Raw genomic sequence first — 9,899 nt, 5'->3', positions numbered from 1 at the left:
GTGATACTATCAAATTACAGTTTAGGGAACTGATTTGTAGATGAGGAGATGGAGGGTTGTATTTTGCTGCGTGATGTTAAACAATGAAGTGAGATAAAAATATACTATTGTTTACACAAAAGATGTCAAATATTTAACTATTTTAGAACAAAAAAAAATCAGTTTTCTGGAGTGGCAGTCTGAGCTGAAATGCTGGTCTTGAATGAAAGAGACAGCAGTATTTGAAACCTATAATTCACTCCTTCTTTCACTGGCATATTTTATTTTTCAGTGAAATGGGATGGTGAATATCTTTAGGGAAATATTAATTTTAAACAACCTGATTCAAAATTAATTACATTGAATTCACTGAAAATACTTTGTGGAATATAATTGTGCAAACACTATTATCTTATTTATTTATTTATTCATTTATTTGCATATTGCTTGTAATCACAGCAATTTCAGAAATCCCTTATAGTATATGAAGTCAGTTTTCTCTACTGTGCATCCACAGAAAAACAAGCTATTAAATTATTACTATCCAGAACATTATACAAAAGAAGGAAATTACTGAAATGAAGCAGTTTTTGCCTTTCTATAGTATTTCCCACTTAGCAGTGTACAACATCATTTCCTGCTTGGGAAAATACAAAACTATTTTCAGAAGGTCCTTCATTGTCAAAAAGAAAATCTTATAGTCTACTGAGAAATTTCAGTTACACAGGGATGGATATGAGAATTTCAAAGAGGAAAATGTTGGCTTGAGATACTGGGAAAATATTTCTACTGTCATAAAGAAGCAGGACATTACTTAAAATATGCTCTTGATCAATTGATTAAGTCTTTACACAAATAAAATACATCTTACTTAAAAAAAAAATCACATTCATTTTAGGAAGGATGTAGAAAAGGATTAAAAAAAAAAAAAAGATTATTTAATTTTTACTTTTTCTTTATTTTCCAGTCTCAGAGAGGAAACAATAATGTGTTTCTGTTATTTAAACAAGAATGAACCTGGCATACAAGAAATATTGCTCATTTGCAAATTTGTTGCTATTGGTATGTCTATTGAATGTTTAAGTAGCATCTACGATATGTAGAGAAAGTGCATATGAATGTAGACTTAATGGAGGAGTAGCGTAGTTTTTTTTCTGACCTTTCCTTCATACTTGAATCAGAGGTATTATAAAGCTATGAGTCCAAAGTAGAAGGACAAGATCTGATATGCTGAAATTTGAAAGACGCCATAAATTAGAATAAAATGTTACAATTCTTATGAACTGGAGTAAGAAGACCTATACATACTAGGTAGAGTTCAAGAAGCTTGGAGGCATGATTTGAGTACTTCAGTGGTTTGTGAAATGACCAATTCTATCTAATTGGGTTATGAAAACAAAGCTCGCAAAGTTCAGCAGTTTACCACAGGGTGTCACAATGTTTCTTCATGGACACTGGAGCATACTGAAGTGATCTTGCTCCTGATGGCTATCCTGTGAGCTTATAACATCAAGGGGAGTAAAACAGATTTTTAATAGGTACGAGGAGGGCTAGGTCTGCCCTCAACAGTAAGATATAGGCTTTATTTTGGTCTTGAGTCAACACCTCCACCTGTATCAGGGCATGTCCTGGTCTTCAGTACTACATGCTTTGGACTGATATCTGTGGCCAAATCATTATATCAGGTACCAAAGGGGAGGGGGATTCTAATTTGCCACATGGACTTGATTAATATCTCCTTTGCAATGAAAACAGGGGTGTCAGTTACTACCTCTGCTGGGCATGCACTGATTACTGAAGGGTTTACTGATCTGCCAGCTTCCAACAATCTCCCCCAAGGTGCAAGGAGACCACACCATTTTAGTCCTGCTTGCACCTTCCAAGGCCATTTTACCTAGTGTATCCTAGGCTCTAGGTCCTCAGGGGCAGGGAGCAGAAGATTATTTATGATGCCAGCTTATGCCCAGAGATGTGGTATGCTAGTATGGTTTTCTGCCTAACCACGTTCAACCCACATATCTTTGTCCCAGATAGATTGGACATGGATAGTTCATTCCTTCCTCTGAAAATTTCATCAAGTCTGGGCTCTCAAAATCCTCTTCATAGATTGCCTTCTTCATGCTTATTATTTCTCAAATGTAGGTTTGTTAGTCCTCCATAGAGGACCACAGGCTGATATTTAATGGTATGTCATTCTTATTTGGCCATGTTATATGACACACAGCCATAAATCATTCACTGATCAAATGGCTATCCTCATTATGTTGGACAGAGCATACAGTCTTTGCCTGAGGGCAGGGTGAGTAGTAATGGATGTCAGTTTTGAAATTTCCAGTCCATTCACCACAGCGCTTTCTGCCTCCATGTCCCATAACCAGAGCAGCTATGCTGGCATGCTCTCTTGGTTTCTGTCTAAACCACTGTACTATATCCATCAGTTCAGCTGCCACGTATGGGCGAGCTGTTACATTTAATGTGCTCTGGGCAGGGGACCATTGGTCAGGGGGCAGCCATGCTGGCTGTCCTGCATTTTTTTGTTGTTGTTGTCTTGGTTTTTTTTTTGAGTTACAACTGGTCGAATCTCAAAAGCTCTAGTGGAGCCCCAAAATCTGATTTTCTATTGCCTTCATTTACAGAGTCCATTTTATACAGATTCCCTTGTACAGGGTCCCCATGGTCTTCCAGAGAGATGTTCCTGATCTTCCATAGGAGAATGATTGAATTAGGTTTTTTCCCCATCAAAACTGCCACCTGTCTTTCCAGTTTTTCAACACTATCATTCAATAGCTGATTTGCATCAGCCTGAGCCTCTTCAGTTATGTTCAGACAGTTCAAGGCCATCAGCTAACTGCTGTTCTCGAGTAGTGAGTACGTTTTTGTTAAGACTATTGAAATACTCAACCAGGTGGGCTGGAGACTCCTGAACATTTCTTCAGTCCCACAGGGGGCTCCATTTTTCAACTATACAAGCAATCCCATTTTACAGAGATCCTAGGAATCCCAGGACATGCCCTGACAAAAGGTCATTCAAAGGGGTAGTCTTTCCCCATCCAAAGCACCATACAAAAATGTTGTTCAAAAATGCCATGGTGATTATTTTAGGAGGCTTATAATTGGGTACCTTTAAAGATGTTTGGCGGCCTGGCTTGCCAAAATGTAGAACGAATGAAGGCAATAACAAAGACTTTATTTCAGAAATAGACATTATAGAAAAAGACATTGACAAGATTTTAACTCACCCCTCCTGGTAACAGTTTGGTGAAAGAGATGAGCTGAGGAATATGACCCTCCCCCTTTCATACCATCACACCACCAGAGAGAAGGGCGGGGGAAAAGGGGGACCCATGCAGACTCAGATTGCATGGGAAGTATTGCGGAGACAGAAGGGGTGGCTCCAGACATCCCCCAGCCACTGCTCGAGGCAGCCATGCACTCATGTAGGTCACTCATTGGTTCAGGCTGTGATCTTGGAATTCCACTACATTGTTAATTATACACTCACATTTTTAGAATCTCTAGGAGAGAATCCAATAAAGCTAAAGACACAACTCAGTTAATCTGTTTGCTATAAAACCAGGAAGAAAAAAAAAAAAAAAAAAAAAAAGGAAAGAAAAAAAAAGCAAAGAAAAAAAAAAAAAAAAAAAAAAAAGGAAAGAAAAGGAAAGAAAAGCAAAGCAAGAAAGAGGACTTTCATCAAGTCTTGAAATCTTGTATTAAAAACTATTAAATTGATAAAATAATCTTTTTCCAAAACTGAAGCCCATGTTTTATATCCAAATCAATAAACTAGTTGTGTGTATGTAATATTTTGGTTAATATTTTTTTCATTCATCACCAAGGAGATTAAGATTCTCCAGCCTCCCTCTCCAACACAAGAAAGATCAATACACAAAAACTCCAATATTAGTAAGGTAAATATAAGAGAATTTATTTGAACAGTGCTTTGTTATTACATTCATAATATTTTGAGGAAATAAATAGATATTGTAAATACATTTTTTTTTCTTTAACGTTTTATGTGAATTTTAAACATCTGTTGGAATCTGACAGTCGCTAATATATTCTGGAAAACTCTGAGATAGTACACGCAGTCACGCAAGGCTTATAAAATGTTGATTATAAATTGCACGTCCTCGAATCTCTAAGATTTCCCTGTGGTATATCATGGCTGCACAATTATGTTAATCACTGCTGTTATGGTGGAGTTGTCAAATACTTCTCATTAGACAATCTTCTAATATGTATTTGTTTTAATTTTTTTTTTATTAGAATGTTATGTGTAACAAACTGAAGTATAAGAGAGAAAAAGAAAACAAAAAACAAACAAACAAACAAAAACTTTTTTCAATACCCTTTGCAAATAAATTAATGGCTATATAGTTTCCAAACTTTGAATAAAATATTCAGATGCAATTTTTCACAGGCAGATAATTAATTACCACAGATGAAATGCAGTAGTGAGAAGTGAATGCAAAATTACAACAGTGTAATTTTGCTTTGCAAAATTCAGTGGGACTATTTTGAATATTACATAGATGTTTCAGTTCAGACACATCCAAGTGACTCAAATTTATAGAAATGTAAGCTTACTAGCTGCATCGTGTTTGAAATGAATATCTCTGTGCTCATGCATTTGAACAAAGAAATTCAGATGACCATTAATGATCTTGAACAGAAATCTGACAGCTTTCTTTTTTTGTAGACTGTTTATGAGACAGAAAAAGTATATTTAATTAACAAGAAGTAATGTGCCATCATAGAAAAGATATGCTATTTGACTCTGTATATTAGATACATTTTCATTTTTAAAAAAATAGTGCTTGAGTTGACTTCATTTTTTCATATGCTTTGGAAGGCTTTGAAGTTTACTTGATGAAACCTAGAGCTCCTTTTTTTTTTTTTTCTTATGAAAATGTACATGAAACTTATAGTCAGGTTCAAGAAACTGGGTTCTAGTCATCAGAAAGTTAAGGGAAACCTTTAGAGTGTACCTTGTCATTTCCTTTCTCTGTACTTCTGTACTTACAGTCCACAGAGAAGACTCAAAATGTAGAGATCTGTTTCTTTTTTGTTGTTGTTTTGTTTTGTTTTCACTTTGATGATAATTTAGGCACAAAGTAAAACAGTGTCTGTGTTTGTTGCTTGTTTATTAATTTGTGTTTCTTTATTTTCTTGCTTGTTTTATTTTACATGTATTCATGTACCTTTCTTTCTTCAAGTGTATTTTATCTTAGCATATCTAAATGGTTCCAATGAATTCAACCAAATAAATAAATAAATAAATCCAAAATAGCTATGCTTGTCACTGTTAAAAACAAAAACCAAAACCAACCAAACAAAAACACACACACACGAAAAAAAGAAACCAAAAAAACCCCACTACTATTGTCACATTTAATTTTTGAGAGGGAAAGAAAAGAAAAAGGCAAGGCAAAGCAAAAGGAAGGACAAAAGGCAAGGCAAGGAAAGAGGAAGGGGAAGGGGAAGAAGGTAAGGAAAGGAAAAATATATATCCCTTATGTCCTCTTAGACACCTTCAAGAAGAGTTAACAATTTGCAGCTATGTTGAAGTGTGAAATCCCAATTCAAGCCCCCAAAGGCTTTACAACAGTAATTGCAACATACAGCATCTAAAGGTCAGGGTACATCTCATGAAAGCCCATTGATGACAGCTGTCATTACAACTTCACTACTAAGAAAACTGTAGTTATGAAGGCACTCAAGGGGAATTGAAGGCATTTAAGCACCAAGGTTTTACTGCTGGTGTTATTTTTACATGTCAGGTTTTCTTACAAAAAGACCAGTAAGCAAAATAAATGATGAGAATACCTGTAACCAATTGACAGCTCCTGCTTTTATTTTAGCTTAAAGTTTGGCATTTCACATATTCAAAATCTACAAGGCATTCATTACTATATTCAAAACTATAATATAAGCAAAGTTTGGGATAGACATTTGTTTCAGAAGGTTAATAAATTGATTGATTACATAAACACCTTCAAAAATATTTCCATAACTGATCATAGAATTTGAAAAAAAAACCACAACTACTTTCCAGTTCGATGCTGCTCTCTTTTATATTTACTGCTAGTATGTTGTTATACTAAAAATAAATAAATAAATAAATAAATAAATAATAATATAATTATGCAAGACATTATTCAACATATACTAAAGACCTGTCCCTTTTTTTTCTTACAGTAACAACTATGATTCTATCACTGCTTCTACTAGTACTAGAATTAATATTATTACAGATTTCCAAAGTGTCTAAGCACTTTTAGAAAACAGAGAAGGAGGTATAAAGGACACAGTCACTACTGCAGATCCAGTCTGGATGGAATTTTCAGTAACTCTGACATTTTTCCATCTTGTTATTTTGAAGGAGTTAGTCCTATGTGGGTCCTATGTAGAAGTCTTTTTATCATTCCATCGTGAGATCCTTTTCATTGGAATTAATCATTTTGTTATTGCTCTTGCTTTAATTATCTCATGCCCTATGTCTTCTACAACTTAATTTATAACCAAACATGTTTATTTAAGTTTATTTTATTTTAATTTTCAGGAAAATTCTGGACAGAAATACCCCTTAACCTTCTCTCTTGACTATGAAATGTATATCTAAGAAAAAATAAAAACAAAAAAAAAAACCTACAGTGTTTTTACATTTGTATTTTCTGTAACTTTGTCTGTGATCATTTTTCTTCTGACTTGTAGACTGTATTTTTTGTACAGCAACTTCTAAATAAGGCTGCCAGATTTGTTGTGATATAACATATAGAGTAATGAGTAGAAACTTATCTTGGACTAGTATGATACATCCTTATAACTAAAATTCTCTGAGACCTGGCTACATATCCTTCATTCTAGGATTATATCTCTTCTATCACCTATCTTTACTTTAATACATCTACTCCAATATATATTTCACCAAAAAATAAAAAAATCTCATTTTCTTTTTTTTCTTCTTTTCCTTCTATTTATGACATCACCTCCCATGCATTATTTAAAAAAAAAAAAAAAAAAAAAGGAATTTTTCGTCTCTAAATCCCTATATATTACATTGAGCTCTTTGTATGATAGCTGATTGTATTTTCTATTTTACACCAAAATTCTAATCAGTCTAGATAGGAATCTCCCTGCTTAACTTTAGAAATCTTTAAAGATTCATTAATATTTTTGTGTACCCTTAATAGTCAGTGGGAAAGAAAGGGAATAAGTCAGAACATAAAATGCGTATGTATATACTTTTTTTTTTTTCAATAATAGTAAAAACAATAATAAAATATTTGTGTATTTTTCTCTAAAAGTTAGAGGCTAATAAATATTGATCTAGAAGCTAGGTGACTATATTTTTTTTGGTGGATTGTACCCTTATGTATCATAAAGGCTGCTAATATACACTTCTGAATTATTTTTGACTTCTACTAAGACTTTGATCAGCAATTGTTTAAAAACATACAAACAAACAACAACAACGGCAAAACTACACTTTTTGGTGACATTTTACTTATTAATGAAGAACAAAATTACATAGAATTGCAGAATCGTGGAATGGCAGGATTTGGTATGAACCTCAAGAGATCATCAAGTCCAAACCCCTTGCTAAAGCAGATACTCTACAATAGGTCACACAGGTTTGCATCCAGATGGATCTTGAATACCTCCATAGAAGGAAACAACATAGTCTCTCTGGGCAACCTGTTCCAGTGCTCTGTCACTCTTACTGAAAAGAAGTCATTCTTCATGTTAGTATGGAACTTCCTACATTCAAGTTTTAGGCCATTACTCCTTGTCCTATTGCTATGCCCCACCAAGAAGATACTGGTCTCATCCATTTGCCTCCCACCTCCCTTCAGATATTTATAAACATTAATCAGATCCCCCCTCAGTCTTCTTTTCCCCAGGCTGAACTCATGCTCTGGGCCCTTAATCATCTTTGTGGCCCTCTGTTGGACTCCTAGGACAGCCTGAAAGTTAAGTGTATTAAGTTTGTTTAATCAGGGATAAAATGCTATTGATAAATGTGAAGATGTTACTAATACCAGTTAATTCCCACTAAACCAAAGGAAGTATCCTATAAGCAAGCTACTTCTAACTTACTAAGATGAGAAAAGTAATGTAAATCATGACTATTTTATTTTATTTTATTTTATTTTATTTTATTTTATTTTATTTATTTTATTTTATTTTATTATTTTACTTTTATCTATTTTTCAAATATGATTTTATGTTCTTACTGGAAATTTTAAATAATTTGGAGTTAACTGCAGATATTGCTGGTCAGATGTTCAAGTACTTACAGTCCTATTACATAAGGAAATACTCAGTTTCTAGAATTCTCAGTTTCTAAAACACATGCTTAACCTCATTTTAGGCAACTTTGGACAGACAACCTGAGCTCCAACTTTCATTCTAGAAAAGGGGAAGTTTAGCACAATATTTAGTCATTTTCTTAAGCACTGTGAGAATATCTCAGAAAAGGTGGGGGAAAAAAAAGAAAAAAAAGAAAAAGAAAAAAAAAAAAAAGAAAGCACTGGATACAGATGTCTAAGGACCTGAATATTTTCTACTTTGTGTGTACTAATGCAGTCTGATTGTTGCTGGATTTTATTTTATTGTTGTTCTTGGTTTTGTATTCTTTTGTTTTTAAAATTATGTTTGTTTTTATATTCAGTTGCATGTTTAATGTGAACTTTAGAATCAGTTTTTTACATAATGTTTTCATCTTTCATTACTTAGCAGTTTAAAATTAGCTTTCACCATTATTTAATGATTTGGTAGACTTTAATGTAATTTAAGTAACATGCTTAACTTCTAATCATAGACATTTTTACTTTATTTTTTATTTTTAATATGTGTTAAAATCCTTTTCTATTCAGAAAGAAGTCTTTGTTCTGCAAATCTGAATGTAACTTTTTGATATCTTTCCATTTCCAGAAATGTACTGTATGCAATTGAGGTACAATGACAAAATTTTATCAGTAAATGCAAAAAGATTAACATTTCTAATAACTCTTCCAACCTTCCTAATAATCTTTAATAATAATTGTCAGTGTTTTATGGGCTGGTTTGTCCTGGTTCCATGACTAGCAGGGTGGCAGGACCCATGGACCCACACCCCAGGAAAGGAAAAAAGGTGAAAAGGGAAAAGGGTAGAGAGATGGGCCTAAAAACAAAACAGTGGCAATGATCTGAGAAGAAACAAACTAATTTACTAAATAAGATATCAGAATGCAAGATAACACACTATAAGGCTGGATGTAGCTCTGAGCAGCCTGGTTTAGTGGTTGGTGACCCTGCACATAGCCAGGGGATTGAAACTAGATGATCATTGTGGCTCTTTTCAACCCAGGCCATTTTACGACTCTTATGATTCTATCATAATACAATATAATTAGAATTGAAGCTAGTAAATCAAATAATATGAGAAAGATTGCCTGAAAGACAAAGGCCTTACTCTAATGCTGAGCTGAGACAATCTAGTAAACACCTATGCTGCTAAGATCAAAAAGGGAAAGGAAGTTAAAATGACTTTTTGTCTTTTCCCTCTAACAGCAAACAGTCCTCTGGGGGCTGTAGTTCTTCCTCTCTTCTGGGACAGGTACCTGGAACTTGAGCATTAACATTAACTCCCAGCATACTGCATGATGTTATGAAGTGGAATACCGATGACCAAAAATCATAAAACCATAACAATAATTAAATCTTAATCTGGAGTAATAAAATAAATCGTGAAAGAATTTATAATAATGAAAACATTCTTGGATACATTCTGCTTTTGATTGAGAAACTTTGTATTGGTATTTGTCTAAGAATGTATTTTCAATTTATAGCATCATTGCACACTCACATCTCAAAAAGAATATGCCAAATGTATATGTAAGTTGTGAAATGCTGTACTTTGCATACACAAATTC

This window comes from Coturnix japonica, chromosome 1 (genome assembly GCF_001577835.2).
Source record: "Coturnix japonica isolate 7356 chromosome 1, Coturnix japonica 2.1, whole genome shotgun sequence".
NCBI lineage: Eukaryota > Metazoa > Chordata > Aves > Galliformes > Phasianidae > Coturnix > Coturnix japonica.
The sequence above is the reverse complement of the archived record's forward strand: the minus strand, read 5'-3'. Positions refer to the sequence as shown.